General features: G+C 49.9%; 2 pseudogenes; one reads left to right on the top strand and one right to left on the bottom strand.

The window, feature by feature from the left end:
* Window positions 1-1,182: 1,182 nt before the first annotated feature.
* The window catches only part of LOC137315687 (zinc finger protein 850-like), a 200,386-nt pseudogene continuing 181,275 nt past the window's right edge, over window positions 1,183-20,293 (bottom strand).
* On the top strand, window positions 13,775-15,895 carry LOC137315716 (zinc finger protein 615-like; annotated as a pseudogene).

The raw sequence follows: 20,293 nt of genomic DNA, 5'->3' as shown, positions 1-20,293 counted from the left end.
CTGAATGGTGAGAAACTGTTTCCAGTGGCAGGAGATCAGTAACCAGAGTACACAGCATTCAGGTAATTGGGAAAAGAACTAGAGGTGAGATGAGGAGAATATTTTAACGCAGCCATTTATTTAGAGCTGGAATACACTGCATGAAAGGGTTGGGGAATCAGAGTCAATTATAATTTTCAAAAGGGAATTGGATAAATACTTGAATAGGATAAATTTGCAGGATAAAGGGCATGAGAATGGGACTAATTGGATAGCTCTTTCCTAAAGCCAACACAGGCATGATGGGCCTAATGGCCTCCTTCTGTGCTTTATCATTCAATGATTCTATGATCAAGGGCCAGACACTGCTTCATCCTTCACTAACAGGGTCCCTATTAACAGTCGCTTCCTTCTGTATTCAGTGCAGTGAATGGAAACCTGTCTATTTTAGTGAGTTCAGCCTTTCTAAAATCTCTCACTATTTTCGAAGATCCATTTGACTCACTTGTTTCATTTTGAAAGACTTCAGATTTTTCTACTGTGTGTCGATGTTTTTGTTTAAAGGTGGAATGACATTTGTTTCAAAATATTCTGTTCTAACCCCCGGCCCAGTTTAAAACCCTCTGCACTACTGACATGGAAGATCGCAAGTCCAATCCTTGATCTCAGCCAAGGCAGCAGTTCAGGGGCTGGAATTGGCCTCAGTACCACTGGGCTAAATAAGAGTAACCCTGCTCTCGAAGGAGATCCAGTGACCTCAACTGGGAAATTTATGGCTGTCATTTGAGGGCAGGACTGGACTCGACCGTGATGCCTACCACAGTGGATAATCCTGCTGTCACTCACTGTGTGGGCTCATGTATAAATGTTCCCTTACTGTTAGATTATTAACTAAGTCTGGGCTCATTACTCATTACTGAATCTAGTCCACCCTCCTTAAAACCTACCTCTTTGACCAAGCTTTTGCTCACCTGTCCTAATATCTCCTTATGTGGTTCAGTGTCAAATTTATTTTGTTAATCACTCCTGTGAAGAGCCTTGGGACGTTTTACTATGTTAACGGCACTGGATAAATTGATCAATAAAACAGGGAACTCTTGGAAACACACTGCAGGTCTTTCTTTATCTGGACAGCAAATCACTGCTGTTGTGTTGAACCAGCAGTTCAGAAATAGGAGCAGGAGTCGGCCATATGGCCCCTCGAGCCTGCTCCACCATTCAATAAGATCATGGCTGATCTTCTGCCTCATTTAACATGTATCCAGAATATTAAACTCCAGCCCAGTTATCGGGGTTATTAACATCAGAAACAAACCTCAACTGTCAGAATGAACATGGTTCAGTCCTGGATGTGATTAACAGCAGCAATAACAGCAGAATCCAACCCCGGAAGTCACAGGTGAACTCGCTGGTGTCTCCGCAGGTTGGATGAATGAGTGAATCCCTTCCCACACACGGAGCAGGTGAACGGCCTCTCCCCAGTGTGAACTCGCTGGTGTGTCAGAAGGTGGGATGAATGAGTGAATCCCTTCCCACACACGGAGCAGGTGAACGGCCTCTCCCCAGTGTGAACTGGCTGGTGTGTCAGAAGGTGGGATGAACGAGTGAATCCCTTCCCACACACGGAGCAGGTGAACGGCCTCTCCTCAGTGTGAGTGCGTCGATGATGTGTCAGCAGTTCCCATTTGCTCTTAAAGCTCTTCCCACAGTCAGAACATTTAAAAGGTCTCTTATCAGTGTGAACAAGTTGGTGTGTCAGTAGGTGCTGTGACTGAATGAATCCCTTTCCACACACGGAGCAGGTGAACGGTCTCTCCCCAGTGTGAGCACGCTGGTGGGCAATGAGAGTGGATGACTGCCTGAACCTCTTCCCGCAGTGAGAGTAACTGAACGGTCTCTCGTCAGTGTGAATTCGCTGGTGTCGAATCAGTCCCTCCGAGCTTTTAAACCTGTTCCCACAGTCAGAGCATTTAAAAGGTCTCTCCGCAGTGTGAATAAGCTGGTGTGTTCGGAGGGCGGATGACTGAGTGAATCCCTTCCCACACAGAGAGCAAGTGAACGGCCTCTCCCCGGTGTGACTGTGGTGATGAGTTTCCAGCTGGGACGGATAATTGAATCCCTTCCCACACACGGAGCAGGTGAACGGACTCTCCCCGGTGTGACTGCGTCGATGAGTTTCCAGCTGGGATGGGTAATTGAATCCCTTCCCACAGTCCCCACATTTCCACGGTATCTCCATGGTCCGGGTGTCCTTGTGTCTCTCCAGGTTGGACGATCAGTTGAAGCCTCGTCCACACACAGAACACGTGGACGGTTGCTCCCCGCTGTGAACGGTGTGATGTTTTTTCAAGCTGTGTAACTGGTTAAAGCTCTTTCCACAGTCAGTGCACTGGAACACTCTCACTCGGGTCTGAGAGTTTCGGTGATTTTCCAGTCACACTGATGTTTCAAATCTTCTCCCACAGACAGAACAGACAAACATTTCTCCTTCCACATTCAAAGGCTGATGATTTTCAGGTCCTGATGAATCGAGTGACTCTGTCAGATCTTGACGTGATGTTTGGTTTGAGTTTCCCGTCTGCAAATCCTCCCCTTCTAATCCCCTGTAAAAGGAGTTTACAAAAGTCATCACTGTAAATACAGGATAGAAATTCAGAACAGACAATTCTAGTTTTTCTGGATCATTTTTTCATCTTTTGAGCCTCAAAAGCTGTAAATCACCGTCCCACACACTCTCCCTCCTCCCTGTGCTGAAATCTGAACCCATTGCACCATCTCCAACATTTTTCCCTCTGCTCTGCTGGGTTCAGTTCCACACCCACTGGTTCCCCTCTCTCTCCTCCCCTGAAGGTGCTGACTCTGACTGGGTTCAGTTCCACACTCACTGGTTCCTCTCTCTCTCCTCCCCTGAAGGTGCTGACTGTCCTTCCCATATCCTAACTCGCACCAAGTCCCATTCACCATCACCCTTGTGCTCACTGACCTACAGTGACTCCCGGTCCAGCAACGCCTCATATTTAAATTCCTCATCCTTGTGTCCAAATCCATCCATGGCCCTCGCCCCTCCCAATCTCTGTAACCTGCTCCATGGCCCTCGCCCCTCCCCTATCTCTGTAACCTTCTCCAGCCCTCCGACCCTCCCCTATCTCTGTAACCTCCTCCAGCCCTCCGACCCTCCCCTATCTATATCACCTCCTCCAGCCCTCCGACCCTCCCCTATCTCTGTAACCTCTTCCAGCCCTCCCCTATCTCTGTAACCTTCTCCAGCCCTCCGCCCCTCCCCTATCTCTGTAACCTCCTCCAGCCCTCGTCCCTCCCTTTCTCTGTCACCTCCTCCAGCCCTCCGACCCTCCCCTATCTCTGTCACCTCCTCCGACCCTCCCAGATCTCTGCTCTCCCCCAATTCCGGCCTCTTGCTCCTCCCCCATTCCCTTCGCCCCACCATTGGGGGCCGTGCCTTCAGCTGTCTGAGCCCCAAGCTCTGGAATTCCCTCCCTGAACCTCTCCCCCTCTCTCTCCTCCTTCAATCCTCCCTCTTTGACCCAGCTTTCGGTGCCCTGTCCTAATCTCTCCTCATTCCCCTCTTCCCGCTCCTGTGAACCCTCTTGACCCATTTTGCTCCGTTAAAGGCGCGACAGAAATGCAAGTTGTTGTTGACTGTGCGGGTTCAGTTCGAGCGGAGATTGGGTCGGGCCCGATCCCGGGAAGCGGCGGGTAGTGGAGGGGGGATGATGCCGCCTGTTTTCTCTCGGGTCCTGGGCCCGACACTCGGTGTTTCTGGGCCCTGTGATCCCCGCCCTTTATTAACCCGCTCTCTCCACACCTCCTCTGACCTGCTCGAACCGCGCTCTCTGCCTCAGACCCTTCGGGCCGCGCATGCTCAGCTCACACTGACCAACAATCAGCCTCTCCTGCGCCGGCGCACTGCGCTCCTCTCAGATCGATAGGGGACATTCCGGAGCGCGGTGCAGTCTGGGGACGGACCGCCGCCATTGGAGCTCCGCCCCGACCCTCAGTTTCTCTGATGGGACTGAGATTGGGGGCGGGGGAAAAGCGCTTTTGGAGCAGCGGAGGGCGGAGCGGAAATAAAATAAAATAAAAATAAACCCGAGAGCCCGGGGCACGCTGGGTAATGGAGACCGCCATTAAACCGTCAGAAACACTCACAGCGCAGGCGCGCACCGCCTCGCCTCGAAAAAACTTTGGGAAATGTATATTTCCACAAATCTGTTAATAATTTAGTCTCATTACACATTGGAACTGACGGGCTGGATTGATGTTTATTTTCCAATTGCAGCTCAGGACCTTCAATCCCAGCGTCAACCCGGAGCAAATGCGCTCCCGACCAATAGGAAGAGCGGAGAGGGACTGGAGGACCGAGCGGGCGGTTGGTCCTCCAAACAATTGGAGTGTGTGAGGGGTGGGACTTGCGGCGGAGGGTCTGAGCCCGGATCTCGCTCCGTGTCTGGATCTCTGCCGAATTTTTGAAACTTGATTCATCTCAAGATAAAACTCCAGAAGAAAACTGGACCTTTCAGTTGTGGCTTTAAACAGATGAAACCCTGTGGTGTCGAGCAAACAGTTCAACATTTGTTAGTAAAATGACTCTGATGAAGTAATGGAGAGCCATGTATCCAAGTTTGCTGATGACAGTGAGTAAAGAGGCACAGTAAATAGTGTAGATGGGAGCAGAAAGTTGCAAGGGGGCAATAATAGATTCAGTGAGTGGTCAAAACGGTGGCAGGTGGAGTTGAATGTGGGGAAATGTGAATTCACCCACTTTGAACCAAAGACAGAGATCAGAGTATTTACCAAACGGCAAGCAGCGAGAAACTGTGGAGGAGCAGAGAGATTTCGGGGTCCAAGTACCGAAATCACTAAAAGCTAGTGGACAGTTACAAAAAATAATTTTAAAGGCTAAAGGAATGATGGCCTTCATCTCAAGGGGGCTGGAATATAAAGGGGTGGAAGTGATGTTACAGTTGTACAGAGCTCTGGTTAAACCCCATCTGGAGACTGCCTTCAGTTCTGGGCACTGCACCTCAGGGAGGATATACTGGCCTTGGAAGGGGTGCAGCACAGATTCACCAGAGTGATACTGACAGATTGCATAGACTAGGCTTGTTTTGAGTGGAGCTTGGAAGATTAAGGGGTGATCTAATCGAGGTGATTGAAGGATTTGATAGGGCAGATAGAGAGAAACTACTTCCTCTGGTGGGGGAGTCCAGAACAAGGGGGCATAACCTTAAAATTAGAGCGAGGCCATTCAGGGGCGATGTCAGGAATCACTTCTTCGCACAAAGGGCAGTGGAAATCTGGAACTCTCTCCCTGAGAGCAGTCGAGGCTGGGGGTCAAGTGAAAATTTCAGATCTGAGATTGATAGATTTTTGAGAGGCGAGGGTATTAAAGGTTATGGTACCAAGGCGGGTAGATGGAGTTAAGATACAGATCAGATATGATACAATTAAATGGCGGAACAGGTTGGAGGGGCTGAATGGCCTCCTCCTGTTCATAATGATTAAATGTTCCTAATCTCTGCACTAATGACAGAACGGACCGATTGTTAATAGGAGCACCGTTAATGAAATCCCCTGACATTCAAAGAGAAACGGGACTGTCCCTTTAACTATAAACAAAGGGGAGTGCCTGTCCCTTTAAATATCAGCCCCATTCCCACAGGCAGTGGCAGGAGGAACAGCGCGCGGTCTCATTCCGCCCAAAACCAGCGGGGCCTCGCGCGAGGGAGCAGCTCCATGAGGGGGCGGGGCCAGTGGGTGAGGGCGGGGCCTCGGCTCTGACGTCTCCAGGAGCCCAGCGCGCAGGCGCGGGAAAGGGTCCGCGCGGTCGCCAGACGGAGTCGGAGGGTCGGGAGCAGGTCGGCCGGGGGCCGGGGACAGGACACTCAGAAACCGGGCGGAGGCCGCGCCCCACGGCTTATAAACATGGAGCGGGGCCGCAGGACCCGAGTCGGATCCTCTGATCCCGAGTGTGAGCAGCCGGACGGCAACTGCGGGATTTCTCCCCGGAGATAGGCCGGGTTACCGGGGGAACCGGCCGCCATCTTAGTACAGGAGGAGGGAGCGTCACTGCGCATGCGCGGCCATCTTGGTACAGGATGTGGTAGCGTCACGGCGCAGGCGCGGCCACCTTGCTACAGGTACAGAGTGGGCGGGGCTTCAGGATATTTCACTCAGAATCTCAACCCGTGCTGTACCTGCCCCGGGAGTGTTTGATGGGACAGTGCAGAGGGAGCTTTACTCTGTATCGAACACGTGCTGTCCCTGCCCCGGGAGTGTTTGATGGGACAGTGTAGAGGGAGCTTTACTCTGTATCTAACCCGTGCTGCAGCTGCCCTGGGAGTGTTTGATGGGACAGTGTAGAGGGAGCTTTACTCTGCATCTAACTCGTGCTGTACCTGCCCTGGGAGTGTTTGATGGGACAGTGTAGAGGGAGCTTTACTCTGTATCGAACCCGTGCTGTACCTGCCCTGGGAGTGTTTGATGGGACAGTGTAGAGGGAGCTTTACTCTGTACGTAACCCGTGTTGTCCCTGCCCTGGGAGTGTTTGATGGGACAGTGCAGAGGGACCTTTACTCTGTATCTAACCCGTGCTGTACCTGCCCTGGGAGTGTTTGATGGGACAGTGTCGAGGGAGCTTTACTCTGTATCTAACCCGTGCTGTACCTGCCCTGGGAGTGTTTGATGGGACAGTGTGGAGGGAGCTTTACTCTGTATCTAACCCGTGCTGTACCTGCCCTGCGAGTGTTTGATGGGACAGTGTGGAGGGAGCTTTACTCTGTACGTAACCCGTGCTGTCCCTGCCCTGGGAGTGTTTGATGGGACAGTGTAGAGGGAGCTTTACTCTGTATCTCACCCGTGCTGTACCTGCCCCGGGAGTGTTTGATGGGAAAGTGTAGAGGGAGCTTTACTCTGCATCTAACCCGTGCTGTACCTGCCCTGGGAGTGTTTGATGGGACAGTGTCGAGGGAGCTTTACTCTGTATCTAAACCGTGCTGTACCTGCCCTGGGAGTGTTTGATGGGACAGTGTAGAGGGAGCTTTACTCTGTACTAACCCGTGCTGTCCCTGCACTGGGAGTGTTTGATGGGACAGTGTAGAGGGAGCTTTACTCTGTATCTAACCCGTGCTGTCCCTGCCCTGGGAGTGTTTGATGGGACAGTGTAGAGGGAGCTTTACTCTGTATCGAACCCGTGCTGTACCTGCCCTGGGAGTGTTTGATGGGACAGTGTAGAGGGAGCTTTACTCTGTATCTAACCCGTGCTGCAGCTGCCCTGGGAGTGTTTGATGGGACAGTGTAGAGGGAGCTTTACTCTGCATCTAACTCGTGCTGTACCTGCCCTGGGAGTGTTTGATGGGACAGTGTAGAGTGAGCTTTACTCTGTATCGAACCCGTGCTGTACCTGCCCTGGGAGTGTTTGATGGGACAGTGGAGAGGGAGCTTTACTCTGTACGTAACCCGTGTTGTCCCTGCCCTGGGAGTGTTTGATGGGACAGTGCAGAGGGACCTTTACTCTGTATCTAACCCGTGCTGTACCTGCCCTGGGAGTGTTTGATGGGACAGTGTCGAGGGAGCTTTACTCTGTATCTAACCCGTGCTGTACCTGCCCTGGGAGTGTTTGATGGGACAGTGTGGAGGGAGCTTTACTCTGTATCTAACCCGTGCTGTACCTGCCCTGCGAGTGTTTGATGGGACAGTGTGGAGGGAGCTTTACTCTGTACGTAACCCGTGCTGTCCCTGCCCTGGGAGTGTTTGATGGGACAGTGTAGAGGGAGCTTTACTCTGTATCTCACCCGTGCTGTACCTGCCCCGGGAGTGTTTGATGGGAAAGTGTAGAGGGAGCTTTACTCTGTATCTAACCCGTGCTGTACCTGCCCTGGGAGTGTTTGATGGGACAGTGTAGAGGGAGCTTTACTCTGTATCTAACCCGTGCTGTACCTGCCCTGGGAGTGTTTGATGGGACAGTGTCGAGGGAGCTTTACTCTGTATCTAACCCGTGCTGTACCTGCCCTGGGAGTGTTTGATGGGACAGTGTGGAGGGAGCTTTACTCTGTATCTAACCCGTGCTGTACCTGCCCTGCGAGTGTTTGATGGGACAGTGTGGAGGGAGCTTTACTCTGTACGTAACCCGTGCTGTCCCTGCCCTGGGAGTGTTTGATGGGACAGTGTAGAGGGAGCTTTACTCTGTATCTCACCCGTGCTGTACCTGCCCCGGGAGTGTTTGATGGGAAAGTGTAGAGGGAGCTTTACTCTGCATCTAACCCGTGCTGTACCTGCCCTGGGAGTGTTTGATGGGACAGTGTCGAGGGAGCTTTACTCTGTATCTAAACCGTGCTGTACCTGCCCTGGGAGTGTTTGATGGGACAGTGTAGAGGGAGCTTTACTCTGTACTAACCCGTGCTGTCCCTGCACTGGGAGTGTTTGATGGGACAGTGTAGAGGGAGCTTTACTCTGTATCTAACCCGTGCTGTCCCTGCCCTGGGAGTGTTTGATGGGACAGTGTAGAGGGAGCTTTACTCTGTATCGAACCCGTGCTGTACCTGCCCTGGGAGTGTTTGATGGGACAGTGTAGAGGGAGCTTTACTCTGTATCTAACCCGTGCTGCAGCTGCCCTGGGAGTGTTTGATGGGACAGTGTAGAGGGAGCTTTACTCTGCATCTAACTCGTGCTGTACCTGCCCTGGGAGTGTTTGATGGGACAGTGTAGAGTGAGCTTTACTCTGTATCGAACCCGTGCTGTACCTGCCCTGGGAGTGTTTGATGGGACAGTGGAGAGGGAGCTTTACTCTGTACGTAACCCGTGTTGTCCCTGCCCTGGGAGTGTTTGATGGGACAGTGCAGAGGGACCTTTACTCTGTATCTAACCCGTGCTGTACCTGCCCTGGGAGTGTTTGATGGGACAGTGTCGAGGGAGCTTTACTCTGTATCTAACCCGTGCTGTACCTGCCCTGGGAGTGTTTGATGGGACAGTGTGGAGGGAGCTTTACTCTGTATCTAACCCGTGCTGTACCTGCCCTGCGAGTGTTTGATGGGACAGTGTGGAGGGAGCTTTACTCTGTACGTAACCCGTGCTGTCCCTGCCCTGGGAGTGTTTGATGGGACAGTGTAGAGGGAGCTTTACTCTGTATCTCACCCGTGCTGTACCTGCCCCGGGAGTGTTTGATGGGAAAGTGTAGAGGGAGCTTTACTCTGTATCTAACCCGTGCTGTACCTGCCCTGGGAGTGTTTGATGGGACAGTGTAGAGGGAGCTTTACTCTGTATCTAACCCGTGCTGTACCTGCCCTGGGAGTGTTTGATGGGACAGTGTAGAGGGAGCTTTACTCTGTACTAACCCGTGCTGTCCCTGCACTGGGAGTGTTTGATGGGACAGTGTAGAGGGAGCTTTACTCTGTATCTAACCCGTGCTGTCCCTGCCCTGGGAGTGTTTGATGGGACAGTGTAGAGGGAGCTTTACTCTGTATCGAACCCGTGCTGTACCTGCCCTGGGAGTGTTTGATGGGACAGTGTAGAGGGAGCTTTACTCTGTATCTAACCCGTGCTGCAGCTGCCCTGGGAGTGTTTGATGGGACAGTGTAGAGGGAGCTTTACTCTGCATCTAACTCGTGCTGTACCTGCCCTGGGAGTGTTTGATGGGACAGTGTAGAGGGAGCTTTACTCTGTATCGAACCCGTGCTGTACCTGCCCTGGGAGTGTTTGATGGGACAGTGGAGAGGGAGCTTTACTCTGTACGTAACCCGTGTTGTCCCTGCCCTGGGAGTGTTTGATGGGACAGTGCAGAGGGAGCTTTACTCTGTATCTAACCCGTGCTGTACCTGCCCTGGGAGTGTTTGATGGGACAGTGTCGAGGGAGCTTTACTCTGTATCTAACCCGTGCTGTAGCTGCCCTACGAGTGTTTGATGGGACAGTGTAGAGGGAGCTTTACTCTGTACTAACCCGTGCTGTCCCTGCACTGGGAGTGTTTGATGGGACAGTGTAGAGGGAGCTTTACTCTCTATCTAACCCGTGCTGTACCTGCCCCGGGAGTGTTTGATGCGACAGTGCAGAGGGAGCTTTACTCTGCACGTAACCCGTGCTGCACCTGCCCTGGGAGTGTTTGATGGGACAGTGTAGAGGGAGCTTTACTCTGTATCTAACCCGTGCTGTCCCTGCCCCGGGAGTGTTTGATGGGACAGTGCAGAGGGAGTTTTACCCAGAATTTCAACCCATGCTGTCCCTGACCTGGGTGTGTTTGATGGGACAGTGCAGAGGGAGCTTTACTCGGGATCTAACCCGTGCTGCACCTGCCCTGGGAGTGTTTTGGACAATGTGGAGGGTGCTTTGCTCTGCATCTACCCCGTGCTGCACCTGTCCTGGCAGTGTGAGACGGCACATTGTCGAGGGAGCTTTACTCTGTATCTAACCCGTGCTGTACCTGCCCCGGGAGTGTTTGATGGGACAGTGTGGAGGGAGCTTTACTCTGTATCTAACCCGTGCTGTACCTGCCCTGGGAGTGTTTGATGGGACAGTAGAGGGAGCTTTACTCTGTACGTAACCCGTGCTGTCACTGCCCTGGGAGTGTTTAATGGGACAGTGTCGAGGGAGCTTTACTCTGTATCTAACCCGTGCTGTCCCTGCCCCGGGAGTGTTTGATGGGACAGTGTGGAGGGAGTTTTACCCAGAATCTCAACCCATGCTGTCCCTGCCCTGGGAGTGTTTGATGGGACAGTGCAGAGGGAGCTTTACCCTGCATCTAACCCATGCTGGAACTGCCCCGGGAGTGTTTGATGGGACAGTGTAGAGGGAGCTTTACCCTGCATCTAACCCATGCTGGACCTGCCCTGGGAGTGTTTGATGGGACAGTGTAGAGGGAGCTTTACTCTGTATCTAACCCGTGCTGTACCTGCCCTGGGAGTGTTTGATGGGACAGTGTGGAGGGAGCTTTACTCGGTATCTAACCCGTGCTGGACCTGCCCCGGGAGTGTTGGATGAGACAGTGCAGAGGGAGCTTTATTCTGTATCTAACCCGTGCTGTCCCTTCCCCGGGAGTGTTTGATGAGACAGTGCAGAGGGAGCTTTACTCGGGATCTGACCCGTGCTGCACCTGCCCCGGGAGTGTTTGATGAGACAGTGCAGAGGGAGCTTTACTCTGTATCTAACCCGTGCTGCACCTGCCCTGGGAATGTTTTGGACAATGTGGAGGGTGCTTTGCTCTGCATCTACCCCGTGCTGCACCTGTCCTGGCAGTGTGAGACGGCACATTGTCGAGGGAGCTTTCCTCTGTATCGAACCCGTGCTGTACATGCCCCGGGACTGTTTGATGGGACAGTGTGGAGTGAGCTTTACTCTGTATCTCACCCGTGCAGTCCCTGCCCTGGGAGTGTTTGATGGGACAGTGTGGAGGGAGCTTTACTCTGTATCTAACCCGTGCAGTCCCTGCCCTGGGAGTGTTTGATGGGACAGTGTGGAGGCAGCTTTACTCTGTATCTAACCCGTGCTGTCCCTGCCCTGGGAGTGTTTGATGGGACAGTGCAGAGGGAGCTTTTCTCGGTATCTATTCCGTGCTGTCGCAGCCCTGGGAGTGTTTGATGGAACATTGCAGAGAGAACTTTACACTCTATCTCACCTTATTGTACCTGCCCTGGGAGTGTTTGATGGGACAGTGCAGAGGGAACTTTACACTCCATCTCACCCGTGCTGTACCTGCCCCGGGAGTGTTTGACGGGACAGTGTCGAGGGAGCTTTACCCTGTATCTGAACTGTGCTGTTCCTGCCCCGGGAGTGTTTAGGACACTGTAGAGGGACCTTGACTCTGCACCTAACCCGTGCTGTACCTTCCCGGGACTGTTTGATGGGACAGTGTGGAGTGAGCTTTGCTCTGTATCTCACCCGTGCTGTAACTGCCCCGGGAGTGTTTGATGGGACAGTGCAGAGGGAGCTTTACTCTGCACATAACCCGTGCTGTACCTGCCCTGGGAGTGTTTGATGGGACAGTGTAGAGGGATCTTTACTCGGTATCTGACCAATGCTTTAACTGCCTCCGGAGTGTTTGATGGGACATTGTAGAGGGAGCTTTACCCTCTATCTAACCTGTGCTGTGTCTGCCCTGGGAGTGTTTGATGGGACAGTGTCAAGGGAGCTTTACTCTCGATCTAACCTGTGCTGTCCCTGCCCTGGGAGTGTTTCGGACAGTGCAGAGGGAGTTTTACTCTGTATCTAATCCATGCTGTACCTGCCCTGGGAGTGTTTGGGACAGTGTGCAGCAATCAATAACCAATGATTTACACTATTCACCCCTATTTATTAAAATCTGGGATATATTTTCTGAACAGCTTCATCAACGGAGCCTCTCACTTTTCCTCTCCCTATTCTTCTTCCCAAAATGTATCACTTCACATTTCTCTGCATTAAATTTCATCTGCCATCTATCTGTCCAATTTATTATCCAGTGTCCGTGACACTGAAGCCACTTCCAGTCCTCTTCACAGTTCCCCACACTACCTATCTTGGTGGCATTTGAATTATCTGGAGATTTTCATCTTGTGCCCTATATACCCGAGCCCAGATCATTTCCCTGTATTGAGAAGAGCAATGGTCCCAACACTGACCCTGGGGGACACCACTGTTCACATCCCTCCAGTCTGAACAATATACATTATCCAAGACTCTCTGTTTTCTGCCCTTTCCCCAACTTCCTGTCCACGCTGCCCCACTCCCTTCAATTCCGTGAACCTTAATTTTATCAACAAGTCTCCTGTGCGGCACCTTCTCAAACACCTTTAGACAATCCATCTACACAACACCCACTGAATTCCCTTTATCACCACACTGTGTTATTCCTCAAATAATCCCTGCTGTCTGTCCTGAATTCACCCATTTCACGAACAAATGTTGAAATGTTTGCTCCACCCCACAGGGTTCCATCTGTTTAAAGCCTCACAGAGAGAGGTGGGAGAGGCCCATTGTTGGACAGTGTGAGCTGAGGGGTGGGAGAGGCCCATTGTTGGACAGTGTGAGCTGAGGGGTGGGAGAGGCCCATTGTTGGACAGTGTGAGCTGAGCAGGCGCAGGAGACGCAGACTTCAGTGAACACCGAGTGCCCCACAGATCCCAATATAAAACAGTGAACATTATCCCCAGACCTCAATATAAAACAGTGAACATTATCCCCCCCAGACCCTAATATAAAACAGTGAACATTATCCCCCCCAGACCCCAATATAAAACAATGAACATTATCCCCCCAAACCCCAATATAAAACAGTGAACATTATCCCCCCAGACCCCAATATAAAACAGTGAACATTATCCCCCCCAGACCCCAATATAAAACAGTGAACATTATCCGCCCCAGACCCCAATATAAAACAGTGAACATTATCCCCCCCAGACCCCAATATAAAACAGTGAACATTATCCCACCCAGACCCCAATATAAAACAGTGAACATTATCCCCCCCAGACCCCAATATAAAACAATGAACATTATCCCCCCAGACCCCAATATAAAACAGTGAACATTATCCCCCCAGACCCCAATATAAAACAGTGAACATTATCCCCCCCAGACCCCAATATTAAACAGTGAACATTATCCCCCCCAGACCCCAATATTAAACAGTGAACATTATCCCCCCCAGACCCCAATATAAAACAGTGAAAATATCCCCCCAGACCCCAATATAAAACAGTGAACATTATCCCCCCCAGACCCCAATATAAAACAGTGAACATTATCCCCCCCAGACCCCAATATAAAACAGTGAACATTATCCCCCCAAACCCCTCCCCCCAGACCCAAATGACGACGGATCAGGGAACGTCTGCAAAGGAAGTTGGAATGGTAACTGGTCAGAGAGCGTCTCTTTGATAGAGAAATCGGGGTGTGTCAGTGAATATAAGAAGGAAAAATGGAGCTGGGTCAAGGAGAGCCCAACACCAAAATTGGGAGATGTTGTGGAAGAGGGGGAGAGAACTTCACGGGGAGGGAGAGAGGGGAACCAGTGAGTGCAGAACTGAACCCAATCAGAGTCAACACCTTCAGAGGGAGGGAGAGAAAACTCAGATGGAATGAAATATGTTGGGGATGGTGCGATGTGTTTGGATTTCAGCACAGGGAGGAGGGAGAGTGTGTGGGACGGGGATTTACAGTCTGGGGGAATGAGCGGGAAGAATATTCTGTCGAAACTAGAATTGTCTGTTCTGAATTTCTATCCTGTATTTACAGTGAGGACTTTTGTAAACTCCTTTTACAGGGGATTGGAAGGTGAGGATTCACAGACGGGAAAATCAAACCAAACCTCAAGTCAATCTGACCGAGTCACTCGATTCATCAGGACCTGAATATCATCGGCCTTTGAATGTGGAAGGAGAAATGTTTGTCTGTTCTGTCTGTGGGAAAAGATCAAACTTCATTGTGAGTGGAAAATCACTGAGTCACACACACCCGAGTGAGAGTGTTCCAGTGCACTGACTGTGGAAAGAGCTTTACCGAGTGACACAGCCTGAAAAAACATCGCACCATTCACAGCGGGGAGAAACCGTCCACGTGTTCTGTGTGTGGACGAGGCTTCAACTGATCGTCCAACCTGGAGAGACACAAGGACACCCGGACCACGGAGAAACCATGGAAATGTGGGGACTGTGGGAAGGGATTCAATTACCCATCCCAGCTGGAAACTCATCGACGCAGTCACACTGGGGAGAGGCCGTTTATCTGCTCCTCATATGGGAAGGGATTCACTCAGTCATCCACTCTGCTGAGACACCACCGATTTCAAACTGGGGAGAGGCCGTTCACCTGCTCCGTGTGTGGGAAAGGATTCACGTGCACATCCAGCCTCATTTCACACCAACTTGTTCACAGTGATAAGAGAAATTTTAAATGTTCTGACTGTGAGAAGAGGTTTAAAAGCAGGAATGCTCTACTGAGACACCAACGTACTCACACTGGGGAGAGACCGATTATCTGCTCCGTGTGTGGGAAGGGATTCACTCAGTCATCCACCCTGCTGAGACACCAGCGAATTCACACCGGGGAGAGGCCGTTCACCTGCGCAGAGTGTGGGAAGGGATTCGCTCATTCAGCCGACCGGCTGAGGCACCAGCGAGTTCACACTGGGGAGAGACCGTTCACCTGCTCCGTTTGTGGGAAAGGATTCACTTGTTCATCCAGTCTCATTGAACACCAACTTGTTCACAGTGATAAGAGACCTTTAAAATGTTCTGACTGTGGGAAGAGCTTTAAAAGCAGGAATGCTCTACTGAGACACCAACGTACTCACACTGGGGAGAGGCCGTTTACTTGCTCCGCATGTGGGAAAGGATTCACTCGGTCATCCGCCCTGCTGATTCACCAGCGAGTTCACACTGGGGAGAGGCCGTTCACCTGCGCAGAGTGTGGGAAGGGATTCACTCAGTCATCCGCCCTGCTGATTCACCAGCGAGTTCACACTGGGGAGAGGCCGTTCACCTGCTCAGAGTGTGGGAAGGGATTCACTCAGTCATCCGCCCTGCTGATTCACCAGCGAGTTCACACGGGGGAGAGACCGTTCACCTGCTCTGTGTGTGGAAAGGGATTCACTTGTTCATCCAGTCTCATTGAACACCAACCTGTTCACACTGATAAGAGACCTTTTAAATGTTCTGACTGTGGGAAGAGCTTTAAAAGCACAAACGGACTGCTGACACACCAACCGTTCACCTGCTCTGTTTGTGGGAAGGGATTCACTCAGTCATCCAACCTGCAGTCACACCAGCGAGTTCACATGTTACCACAGGGGTTGGATTCTGCTGTTAATCACATCCAGGACTGAACCATGTTCATTCTGACAGTTGGGGTTTGTTTCTGATAATAACCCCTATAACTGGGCTGGAGTTTAATATTCTGTATCAGTCTCAAATAAATCAGCTTTCTTTTCAAGACAGTGTACCATTGTTTAAAAAGGGAGAAAGGGATAGACTGAGTAATTACAGGCCAGTCAGCCGAACCTCGGTGGTAGCCAAATGATTGGAAACAATTCTGAGGGACAATATTAATCGTCATTTAGAAAGGCACGGATTAATCAAGGACAGTCAGCATGGATTTGTTCAGGGAATGTCGTGTCTGACTAAGTTGATTGACTCTTATGAGGAGGTAACGAGGAGGGTCGATGAGGGCAACGCGTTTGAAGTAGTATCCATGGATTTTAGCAAGTCTTTTGACAAGGTCCCACATGGCAGACTGGTCAAAAAAGTTAAATCACTTGGGATCAAAGGGAAAGTGGCCAGTCGGATCCAAAATTGGCTCAGTGGCAGGAAGCAAAGGGTGATGGTTGACAGATGTTTTTGCAACTGGAAGGCTGTTTCCAGTGGGGTTCCTCAAGGCTCACTATTGGTCCCTTGCTTTTTGTGGTATATATTAATGATTTGCACTTGAATGTGGAGGACTTGATCAAGAAGTTTGCAGATGATACATAAATTGGCCGTGTGCTTGGTAGTGAGGAGGAAAGCTGTTGACTGCAGGAAGATATCAATGGACTGGTCAGGTGGGCAGATAAGTGGCAAATAGAATTCAATCCAGAGAAGTGTGAGGTAATGCAATTGGGGAGAGCAAACAAGGCGAGTATCTGTCCATGACGGTATTGGTAGGAGTGACCACCGCACAGTCCTTGTGGAGCCAAGTCCCGTCTTCACACTGAGGACACCATCCAACGTGTTGTGTGGCACTGCCATCGTGCTAAATGGGATAGATTCAGAACAGATCTCGCTGCTCAAAACTGGGCATCCGTGAGGCGCTGTGGGCCATCAGCAGCAGCAGAATTGGAATCCAACACAATCTGTAACCTCATGGTGTTCATATTCCTCACTCGTATAAACATATGAATTAAGAGCAGGAGTAGGCCATTCGGCCCCTCGAGCCTGATCTGTCATTTGATAAGATCATGGCTGATCTGATTGTGACATCAACCCTACTTTCCCATCTACCTACTATAACATTTGACTCCCTTGATAATCAGGAATCTATCTAACTCGGCCTTAAAAATATTCAATGACCCTGCCTCCCCCGCTCTCTGGGGAAGGGAGTTCCTCAGACTCACGACCTTCAGGGAAAAAAAATTCTCCTCATCTCCGTCTTCAATGGGAGACCCCTTATTTTTAAACTGTGGCCCCTAGTTCTAGTCTCTCCCACAAGGGGAAACATCCTCTCAGCATCTATCCCTTCTATTCCCCTCAGGATCTTATGTGTTTCAATAAGATCACCTCTCATCCTTCTAAACTCCAATGTATACAGGCCCAACTTGTCCAACCTTTCCTCATAAGATAACCCCCTCATCCCAGGAATCAGTCGAGTGAACCTTCTCTGAACCGCCTCCAAAGCAATTATGTCCTTTCTTAAATAAGGAGACCAAAACTGCACACAGTATTCCAGATGTGGTCTCACCAATGCCCTGAACAACTGTAGTAAAATATTTCCACTTTTATATTCCATTCCCCTTGTAGTAAATGAGAACATTCCATTTGCATTCCTAATCACTTCTTGTACCTACATACTAACTTTCTGTGATTCATGTACTACGATACCCAGATCCCTCTGTACTTCAGAGTTCTGCAATCTCTCTCCATTTAAATAATATACTGCTTTTCTATTCCTCTTGCCAAAGTGGAAAAGTTCACATTTTCCCACATTATACTCCATCTGCCAAATTTTTGCTCACTCACTTAACCTATCTATATCCCTTTATGAACTCCTTATGTCCTCTTCACAACTTTCTTTCCTACCTACCTTTGTCTCATTAGCAAATTTAGCAACAATACATTTGGTCCCTTCATCCAAATCATTGATATAGATTGTAAATAGTTGAGGCCCAACCACTGATCCCTGTGGCACTCCACTTGTTACATCTTGCCAACCTGAAAATGACCCATTTATGCCGACTCTCTGTTTCCTGTTAGCTAACCAATCCTTTATCCATGCTAATATGTTACCGCTGACACCATGAGTTCTTATTTTGTGTCGTCACCTTTGATGTGGCACCTTGTCAAAAGCCTTCTGGATATCCAAGTGCACCTCATCCAAAGGGTCCCCTTTATCCACGTTGCTTGTTACTTCCTCAAAGAACTCTAATAAATTATTCAAACACGATTTCCCTTTCACAAAGCCGTGTTGACTCTGCCTGATTGCATTGAGATTTTCTAAGTGCCCTGCCAGAATCTCCTTAATAATAGATTCTCGCATTTTCCCCATGACAGTTGTTAAGCTAACTGGCCTGTAGTTTCCGGCTTTCTGTCTCCCTCCTTTCTTGAATAGAGGAGTTATATTCGCTATTTTCCAATCTGATGGGACCCTTCCAGAACCTGGGGAATTTTGGAAAATTAATACCAATGCATCGACTATCTCTGCAGCCACTTCTTTTAATACCCTCGGATGAAGTCCGTCAGGACCTGGGAACTTGTCAGCTTTTAGATTTAATATTTTTTCAAGACCCTTTCCCTGGTGATTGTAAATGTTTTAAGTTCCTCCCTCCCTTTCACCTCTTGATCCACAATTATTTCTGGCATGTTATTTGTATCCTCTACAGTGATGACGGATGCAAAATATCTGTTCAATTCATCCACCATTTCCTTATTCTCCATTATTAATTCCCCAGACTCACTCTCTGGAGGACCAACACTCACTTTACTTACTCTTCTTTTTAAATACCTGTAGAAACTCTTACTATCTGTTACTATATTTCTAGCTCGCTTTCTCTGGTACTCACATCTCTCCCTCATTATTCTTTTAGTCATTCTTTGCTGTTTTTTATATTTTGACCAATCTTCTGACCTGTCACTAATCTTTGTGGAATTGTATGTTTTTTCTTTCAATTTGATACTATCTTTAACTTCCTTAGTTGGCCAAGGATGGTATGTCCTTCCCCTCGAGTCTTTCTTTCTCACTGGAATGTATCTTTGCTGAGTGTTATGAAATATCCCATTAAATGTCTGACACTGCATCTCGACTGACATATCCCTTAACCGAAGTTCCCAGTTCACTTTAGCCAGCTCTGTCTTCTGTCACTCTACCATTACCAACAAGCCAGGGGATCAACCCTGGTTCAATGAGGAGTGTAGAAGAGCATGCCAGGAGCAGCACCAGGTGTACCTAATCTTGAGGTGCCAACCTTTTGAAGCTACAACACAGGACGACATGCATGCTAAACAGTGGAAATAACATGCTATCGAAAGAGCTAAACGATTCCACAACCAACGGATCAGATCAAAGCTCTGCAGTCCAGTCACATCCAGTCGTGAATGGTGGTAGACAATTAAACAACTCACGGGAGGAGGAGGCTCCATGAACATCCCCATCCTCAATGATGGCAGAGTCCAGCATATGAGTGCAAAAGACAAGGCTGAAGCGTTTGCAACCATCTTCAGCCAGAAGTGCCGAGTGGATGATCCATCTTGGCCTCCTCCCGCTATCCGCACTATCACAGAAGCCAGTCTTCAGCCAATTCGATTCACTCCACGTGATATCAAGAAACGGCTGAATGCACAAAGCCCCTGACAACATCCCGGCTGTAGTGCTGAAGACTTGTGCTCCAGAACTAGCTGCGCCTCGAGCCAAACTGTTCCAGTACAGCTACAACACTGGCATCTACCCGACAATGTGGAAAATTGCCCAGATATGTCCTGTCCACAAAAAGCAGGACAAATCGAATCCGGCCAATTACCGCCCCATCAGTCTACTCTCAATCATCAGCAAAGTGATGGAAGGTGTCGTCGACAGTGCTATCAAGCGGCACTTACTCACCAATTCTCAGTTTGGGTTCCGCCAGGACAACTCGGCTCCAGACCTCATTACAGCGATGGTGCAAACATGGACAAAAGAGCTGAATTTCAGAGGTGAGGTGAGAGTGACTGCCCTTGACATCAAGGCAGCATTTGACAAGAGTGCAGCACCAAGGAGCCCTCGTAAAATCGAAGTCATTGGGAATCAGGCGGAAGACTCTCCAGTGGCTGGAGTCATACCTCGCACAAAGGAAGATGTGATGTGGAGATGCCGGTGATGGACTGGGGTTGACAATTGTAAACAATTTTACAACACCAAGTTATAGTCCAGCAATTTTATTTTAAATTCACAAGCTTTCGTTTACAAAGGAAGATGGTTGTGGTTGTTGGAGGCCAATCATCTCAACCCCAGGACATTGCTGCAGGAGTTCCTCAGGGCAGTGTCCGAGGCCCAACCATCTTCAGCTGCTTCATCAATAACCTTCCGTCCATCATAAGGTCAGAAATGGGGACGTTCACTAATGATTGCATAGAGCTCGGTTCCATTCGCAACCCCTCAGACAATGAA

This window comes from Heptranchias perlo, unplaced genomic scaffold, assembly GCF_035084215.1.
Source record: "Heptranchias perlo isolate sHepPer1 unplaced genomic scaffold, sHepPer1.hap1 HAP1_SCAFFOLD_56, whole genome shotgun sequence".
In the NCBI taxonomy this organism is placed as follows: domain Eukaryota; kingdom Metazoa; phylum Chordata; class Chondrichthyes; order Hexanchiformes; family Hexanchidae; genus Heptranchias; species Heptranchias perlo.
The sequence above is the reverse complement of the archived record's forward strand: the minus strand, read 5'-3'. Positions and strand labels throughout refer to the sequence as shown.